Genomic DNA, 9,210 nt, shown 5'->3' on the forward strand with positions numbered 1-9,210 from the left:
ATGCTGTTCCAAACATGCATACATGTGTGCACACTTACGTGTAAACACATAGTATAAAATGACATGCATACATGTGTGCACACTTACGTGTAAACACATAGTATAAAATGACATGCATACATGTGTGCACACTTACGTGTAAACACATAGTATAAAATGGCTGGTGACAAAGTGAGGAAAGAGAAACGCTTGGTGACTGCTGTGTCTTTACCTGGGCTTTGGTGTCAGGGTCATAGTGCGTCATGAGATGAGTTTGGAAACCCCTCTTCCTCTTCTACTCTTGGAACAATTTGGGTCATCAGATGTCAGTTCTCCTTTAAGTGTGGTAGACTTCTGCAGTGCCTTCATCTGGCTCTGGACATGTTTTAGTCAAGGGACTTATTATTACTGCTTCAGTCTTGCTGCTGGTTATGAATCAGCATAAAAACATTTCTTCTTAGCAAAATTTGCCACATCATGTGCATTTAGAAATTCACTTAATTATAAACTTACTGGTATTTAAAGTATGTTTTTATGGTTTTATGTATTTCATTGGTATCTGTTGGCAATTTGTAGCTTATCGTTTTCAAGTATGTTTTTTTGTTGTTGTTGTTTAGTTGGTGTTTTGTTTTTGTTTTGGCTTTTGGGTTGTGATTTTCTCTCGTCACTGTGTTTTCTGGTTTCCTCCATTCAGCCAGAGAGAGCACAGAAGCACTGAGAGCTGGGAGAGGGGATTCCTCCCCACAGAACAATGGAGACTGATACCCTAGGTAGGACCACCTGTGCTCATAGTCAGAGGGACAGGAAATAGAGAGGGTTTAGGACCTAGAGAAGCAGGGGACATCTGCTTTCTTCTAGCCCACTGCGGACATGACAGAGTAGCCCAGACTTTCTGGGATCATTGATAATATCACCGTACTGACAAGTTAGCCAACTCCAGAGTTCCCCAGTTCACTGCTGATGGCTGATCCTTCCTACGAAGATATTGTGAATTTTCTGATACTTGCACGTAGAAGCATCTCAGGTACCACATCTCCAGGCAAACAGCAACAGTTCCGGAATGTGCTTAGAGGCTTCTGAGGGGTCAGAGGACAGTGTGGGTCTCTGTTGAAGAGAAGCTGAAGGATGGGGAGTAAGAGATGGGTTAAAACACACTGAAGTGGGAGAAGAGAAAACCACAGGGATGTCCTCAACTTCCACTCAACCAGCAACTCAGAGATTCTTCTGGACAAACATCACTGTGTTCAGACATGTCTGAGGGTGGAGTTGGGGATGGATGGCACGTTGACAGTTTAGACTGTGGGAAGTTCCATAGACAGCTTGGAAGAGTCATAGGTGTTGCATCTTTCTTTTGGTGACATTTGGTGACAGACTTTGATAAAGAATAAAAGTCACACAGCCAGGGCTATATAGTAAGACACTATCTCCAAAAATAATAATAAATGAAAATAAAAGTCAGAAATGTGCTAAGATTATTTAATTTGTTAAATGTGCTAAAGAACAACAAAGTTTCTAGGCTCCCTTCCACCAAACATCTAGTGTTTCCCAAGCCTGGCTTCAGCTTCTCCCTATAAGGCTCCACATTAACTGTGGTACATTGACCTCTTGCTTCATCGACATTGGCTGTCATCCTCTGGGATCATTTACTGAACTTGAAGAACCTCTGATGTTAATGACCCGAGACTTTGATTTCCAGTGTTTTTTAATATTTGACACACTGTTTGCTTTGGATTGCCTTTTGACTAATAAATATAATCTGTCATGACAAAACTACTTCTTTGGTGAAATTATGCCTGGCCGGTTTCTTCCAGAATTTTGAGCACTCACTCGACTCCATGACCTGCTTACTCCCACCGCAGGGCTCAGGAGCTTGTGCAGACCCAAATATGTGAGCCTATGCCACCTTGTCTGAAGGTCGGAGAGTTTGAGTTTATTTTGCTTGCTCAAAGTTGTTGACAACAAGTTTGGCTACACACCCTGACCTAGGGTTGGTTACCCGGTGTTTAGGACCTTAATTTGGCCTATACGGGTAGACACTCTCAATCCTCACCAAATAATTTAAGCATCCTTCTGCTCCTTCTATTCAAATAGGAGTTTCGACCTGGGGAATGGCTGCCTGCAGGATACTTGGCCTAAGGTATTTTCACTGCACCAACCAACATACACTTTAGTCAGGAGTTAGTGGATAGATGGCTCAAAGTATTGGAGCAATTGACCTGTTACAGGTTGTTTATACAAAAAACAACCTGATAAAACAGTCTTTTGCCTTGTCACCCCCCTTTTGTATTGGGGTATAAAAGTCTAGGGAAAATTAACCAAGGAGGAACTAAGAACGCCCAACTCAGTATGCAGCTGCACATGTTGCCTTCCCAACCCTATCCTATGTCTCTGTGTTTCCTTCTTATCTCTGTTCCTCCTGCTTAACATTTCTAATCCTCATGTTCCTACTTGGAATGTCAAACTGCCATGGTTGATTAAAACATAGAGCATCTTTTATACCCTTGTTCAGGGACAAATGTGACAAAATCAGCAGGAGGCTAATCAATGATATCACACAAAGGTAACACAGGGAATCTCAAGATTTTTTAGAGACTGAGCACACAGTGGCCTTGGGACAGACAACCCAAGTCTCTTCAGGAGGAACAGCCATGTTCCCAGGAACCAAAACCTTGACTCCTTCTAGGTCCAGGCCTCCTCCTCAGACTGGACATGCCAAGTCCACTCCTGAGCAAGGGCACAGAACTAGGTTCCTTTTGTCCTGTCATTGGGGCTTCTGAGAAAGTCTTAGATTGGTAGAATTTCAGTATTGATTTTTTTGTACAAATGTGTGTGCCCTTGTATTTGGGGCATAGACATCATGTTGATGGATTTTTCCTGTGACAGATATGAAATGCCTTTTTTCATGTCTATTGATTAATTTTAGTTTGAAATCTATTTTGTTAGATATTAGGACAGATGTACAGTTTATTTCTTAGGTCCACCTGATTGCATACTCTTTTTGTAACCCTCTACTCTGAGCTGAAGTCTGCTTTTGGAGTTGAGGTGTGTGTCTTTTTTTTAAAGATTGATTTATTTATTATGTATACAACATTCTGCCTCCATGTATGCCTGCATGCCAGATGAGGGCACCAGATCTTATTACAGATGGTTGTAAGCCACCATGTGGTTGCTGGGAGTTGAACTCAGGACCTATGGAAGAGCATCCAGTGCTCTTAAGCACTGAGCAATCTCTCCAGCCCCGATGTGTGATTCTTGTATGCAACAGAAAGATGGATTCTGTTCTCACATCTGTTCTATTAGTCTGTGTAGGCGGCTGAGGGCCTACCATTTGCCCTCCAAACTGAGCTACTAGACCCTGGTTTGAGACATGACAATAATCTTTCTGTATAAAGAGATTTGGAGGTGGTACCCCAAGAAGAATATTTTGTCTTTTCTGATGAGAAAAAAACAGGATCCCAAAGTTCTCTCCCTAAACCCCTGTTTCTTTCAGGCTGCTTCTGGCCTTCATCTTCCATCTCATGTGGCCTGTCTCTGCACACTCAGTGTCTGAGCAGGTCTCTGTCATGCTGCTCCCCTTCTCAGCTCTGACCCCTCAGCACTGTGCTTCCCTCTCCACGGTCCCCACCATGCTGTCTCCCTCCTCCCATTCTAATCTCCAGTGTGAAAACTGACTGGGAGTTATTCCTGGTCAGACTTTGATGTTTTCTGCCCCCAGTTCCAACTCAGTTTTCCATGTCTTCACTTTTCTCTGGTTCTCTGCTTTCACACCTGAGAGACACAGTGCTCTGTGCTCTGCACCACACTCTGCTCAGTCTGTGTGCAGGGGCCTGAGGAGAAGGCAACTGGATGTCTAAGGAGTCTTAAGGAAATTGTGCTGAGCTATGGTTTCTAGCTCAGGATTTGTTGTTCTTCTCACATCTACTCCGGACCTGTTGCAAGGATGCAGTTGGTCGTGTGCTGGGAGCGGCTCAGATGTTTTGCACTCTGCACATGAGCAGTTCTGACTCTCAGGCTGTGTCTTTTTGATTAGAGGCCCTGAAGAGCAGAATCAGCAATCAGCCCAATGTGAAGAATTTCCTGTGTAGTAAGGAACTGCGGAGCAAGTTGGGCAGTAGCTCAGCCTGTTAAGTGTGTGTGGTGCTCTTTTGGGCTGGAGAGATGACTCAGTGGTTAAGAGCATTGCCTGCTCCAATGGTCCTGAGTTCAATTCCCAGCAACCACATGGTGGCTCACAACCATCTGTAATGGGGTCTGGTGCCCTCTTCTGGCCTGCAGGCATACACACAGAAAGAATAGTGTATACATAATAAATAAATATTTTTTAAAAAAAGGAGCTGCGGGCAGGCCTGCTCTTCATCCCGTCTGGCTCCCGGCCACCGGCTAGCTTATGCCCCAAATAACAACACACAAATTGTATTCATTTAAACACTGCCTGGCCCATTAGTTTCAGCTTCTTACTCACATCTTGATTAACCCATATCTAATAATCTGTGTAGTACCACTAAGTGGTGCCTTACCGGGAAGATTCTAGCGTACGTCCATCTTGGTCCGGAGCTTCATCACATCTGTCTCTCTGAGGAGAGGGACGGTGGTCTGACTAACTTCCTATCATTCTGTTCTGTCTACTCCACCCACCTAAGGGCCGGCCTATCAAATGGGCCAAGGCAGTTTATTAACCAATGAAATCAACAGATAGAAGACACACCTACATCATTTCCCCTTTTTCTGTTTAAACAAAAAAGAAAGGCTTTCACTTTAACATAGTAAAATTACATATAACAAAACAGTTATCAAGCAAGAATTACAGTTATAATATTATATCTACTTTATCTTTTATCATAACTAAGGAAAACTATAACTATTTATTCTTCAACTCCATCAAAGACTCCAGAAGGATATAATATTACCTAGGTGAACAAGAAGTAAGCTACTTCCAAAACTCTCGAAATCACAGAGACATCTTGCTATCTGGACAGTTACACAAAATTCTTTTGTACCATTGGAGCATCCATCTTTGGCCTACACGCCCATAAGTATCCAACAGACATTTCCATGAAGCAGGAAATTTTAAAGGCAGTTCAGTCAGTATCTGTTGTGTCCTGTAGAATGTCTCACAGACTCTTTCATGAGTCAGGAACCTTGAAAGACCATCTCACCTTTAGGCAAGTTCAGCAGTCCTCTTTCTGCAGGTTCTTGTGTCCAGTTTATGCAACAGTCCAGGCAAAAGCAGTTTCTTTCCCAAATGGCTAACAAACTCCATAAGGAGCCTCTTCGATGCCCATCTTCCTCTTGAAGTAGCTTGGTGCTGCCAGGAGCAGATGTGTCTCATTGTCATAAAAAGCTCTAAGTTATTAAAACATTTAAATGTCATATTCTGTAGTCTTTGAAAGATATTAGGAATGCCTATCTAACTGAAATATATCTCTGTATATCTAGAAAATCTAACATGACTACAAGCTTTACAATTATTGATGACAACCAATATACATTATTTTTTTAAATGAACTACAGAATCACAATACCTTAATCAGTATCAGAAATACATATACATATAACAAAATTGACCTTAAATTTATGTCAATAGAGTAAAATTTGTACCAATGTAAATTATTCATATCTATATCATATCCCCCTTTAAATGTAAAAGTACATCTGTAAACAATATTTGGGAATATGGGTGCAATTATTTCTCTCCAGACTGCTTCCTGCTGAATGGGGACGCTATTAATCAGATCTTTCATGGTGTAACCTGTGTGCCAGGTTCATATCAGTCAGCAGTTGAGCAAAGTAATTTTTTGAGGGTGTCCGCAGCAACCTTTCAGGAGGGTGTGGCCTATCATACCATATTGGGATAGACGCAATCCACAGGGTTTCATTTTCTGTAAAAACAAAAGAAGAATCTCTTTTCCAAAGTATCATATCCTTAGATCCAAATTCTCAAGTCAAGGTATTTTCAAAATATCTATCTTGGATTAGTTCAGCAGCATTTGTAAACAAATATCTTTTAGCAGCTGTTGCTCCTTGCTCAGCATTCGAACAATTCAAAGAGAGCATAATTGCATACAGTATCAAGATAATCTGTGTATTTTCCATCTTTGTGCGGCTTTATTTTAACCTCTATTTCTTTTATTTTTACTTTTATTTTTTGAGACAGGTTCTCTGTATATCTTTGTCCTGGAATAACTCTGTAGACCAGGCTGTCCTTGAACTCTCAAAGATCTGTCTGTCTCTGCTTCCCAGGCATTGGGATTAAAGGTGTGTGCTACAACACCTTGAAGTCACAGAGGTCAATCTACCTCTGCCTCCCAAGTGTTGGGATTAAAGGTGTGTACCACCACACCAAACTACTTCCCTTTTTTCTTTTTTACTTTTAAGAAGTTTAACCTTTAGCCTGCATATATTTTTAACACATAGTAAACCATTTAGACATTTTCTTCGACTTTTAATCTTTCTTTTACTGTATATCTCTCTCTTTTTCTGACCACATGAGCCTTTAATTTACCAAACAATATTGGTAGGACTAAAGCCATGGCTTTGACAGCTAGATCCAGCCCATTCCTCAGCTTTCTGCAATTCCAGCCTTGTGGCTGAGATACCGGCCAGAGCGATGTTCATTGCCACAGCTCTACAGTGTTTCAAGGTCCCTGCCAGCAAGCAAGCTGCAACAGTGTTAAAAAACAATCAAAAGCTCCATAGTCAGGACTGCCTGCTTGAAAGAGTCAGAGTTTGCCCTGGCAGAACTGCCCAGAAAGCCAGCATTTTACAACAGCGCAATTTTTTCCCTGCTACAGCTGAAAACCGAAAAGCATGTGGTCGGCTTTTCATCAACACCGTTTAAGTGTTTCGTGGTGGGACCTCTTAAAAGCGCTGCAGGGTTTCACAGCTAAAGCTGAGTCAGGAAGCCTCTCTTAGATGAGAGTGCTTGCTAGCCTCTAGCAAGCATAGAAGACCCGAGAAATTGCTGCCACCAAGGAGCCATGCTTTACGCTAGTCTTTCCCAAGCTTTCTCAAGTTTTCTGTGGATTCAGTTACCCATGTGGGTGCCATTCTGTAGTGAGGAGCTACAGGCTGCATTCCTGCCACCCTGCTCCCAGCCACCAGCTATCTTATGCCCCGAAATAACAACTCACAAATTGTATTCATTTAAACACTGCCTGGCCCATTAGTTTCAGCCTCTTACTCACATCTTGATTAACCTATATCTAATAATCTGTGTAGCACCACAAAGTGGTGCCTTACCGGGAAGATTCTAGCATATGTCCATCTTGCTCCGGAGCTTCATCGCGTCTGTCTCCCTGAGGAAAGGCACAGCGGTCTGACTAACTTCCCAGAATTCTGTTCTGTCTACTCCACCCACCTAAGGGCCGGCCTATCAAATGGGCCAAGGCAGTTTATTAACCAATGAAATCAACAGATAGATAGAAGACACACCTACATCATTCCTGCAGCCTGGCAGCCAGAGAAAGCCTCCCATTAATGCAAATCAAATCGAAGAGGCAAGGAAGATTTTCAAGTTTTAGTAAAGCTGCATTTACCGAGTCCTTGTATTCCAGTCTCTGGTGTTTCTCAAAACTGAGTAGCGGCTGTGGATACTGGTTATTTTTGAATAATAAGCATGGAAGAACAGTATATTAAGCTAGTGTGTTTGAAGTGTGAGCTAGGATTCCTGGTGTCACACATAAAGAGGAAGGCAAACTAAAAACACTTCAATTAAAAGCAAACTAGTCTGATTAGGCACCCCTTCCTCAACCCCAACCCCCACTCCCATCATCCAGAGACTCTGCCCCTCCAGGCTGAGGCCCAGGAGGAAGCTCCAATCTCCTGTCAGGCATACTCCTGACAAGCTGAATCTAGATCCTAAGCAGCACTGCCCCCATAGTGCCCCTCATGGTCACTGACGGTACTGCATCCATGAGCTGTCTTGGTGACTCACAGTAGGTCCCCTCCACCTACTCTCCTTCCAGGAGGCCCAGGCTCAAGCAAGATGTAATTCTTCACCCTCTCCAGTTGATTCTGAAGGTTAACCTCATACTTCTCCACCCAATCAGGGTACCCCTTTAGGCCCAGGCTCAGGTGGGAGCTGTATTCTTGAATTGTCTTGCCTGAGTTAACCTATGATCCTTGTCTGAGCTGCCCCTCCAGCCCAGGCTGAAGCCATAATCATGAACTCTCTTGGTGTTTGCTTCCATTCCTTTATTACACAACACCCGCGTGGCCTTATTCCAGGCATGAACAGCATCAGTTCTTTCTCTTGCTGAGTTGGACCTGGGACCCTCACCTGATTCTGCCCCTCAGGCCCAGCCTGGAGCAGCAGCATCTTGAGATCTTCATGGGTACCAAGGGCCCTGACCAGCAGCTCTGTCCTTCAACACTACAACCCTGGGACAATGGTCTTCCCCTCCTGGTGTCAGGCTGGTCACATGGCCAAGCAGGCATGAAAAGAGACTGGGGAATGGTTGACCTAGAGGTTGTCACTGCTTACAAGCCACTGGAGAAAATAGTTAACCCGGGTCTGATCCCAACCTTTGTCTTTCCGGGGGCTGGGCTCCTGAAAGTAAAACCCTCTAGTTATGGGGAACCCTGGGGACCATGGAAACCACACTGTGGCTCCATGATTGGCTGTGCTGTGCAAACTCAGTGTATTTTGGCTGAATTCTTGTAAGTTAGAGATCTTTTGATGCCATCCAAGGGCTTTGCCTGATGACTGAAGGGTGCTCGGTGAGACACAGAGGTGGGCAATAGCAGATGAGAAACACCAAAGACACCTGAAGACAATTTGGCCTAGATTTGCAAACTTAACAGAGGGTGCTAGATCTACACACACATCTGTTCAATATCAAGAGCTGTGGCAAAGCATCAGTCTTTGAAAATATGGTTCTCGTCTGGGGTGGAGCATCATGAGAAGCTCTAGGTTCAATTTCCACTACCAAAAAAAAAAAAAGAAATGGAAGAGCAGAATAGAGAAAGAAATACTAAAGAAGGAATGGAGAAAGACTGTGTCTCAGAACATTTAGTTCTAGAAGGCTACATCTTAAAATTGCTTTAGTACAGGGTAGACAGATGACTCTGGAGTTAAAAGTACTTAGGCTCTTGCAGAGGACTGGATATCAGTTCCCAGAAGTAGGTCAAAACTGCCTATAACTCCACTTTTGGGTGAAGCATGGGGAATGGAATCTGATGCCCTCTTCTGGCTTCCTTGGGTACTGATGCATGTGATACACATACTAAGTA

This window comes from Arvicola amphibius, chromosome 3 (assembly GCF_903992535.2).
Source record: "Arvicola amphibius chromosome 3, mArvAmp1.2, whole genome shotgun sequence".
Lineage (NCBI taxonomy): Eukaryota > Metazoa > Chordata > Mammalia > Rodentia > Cricetidae > Arvicola > Arvicola amphibius.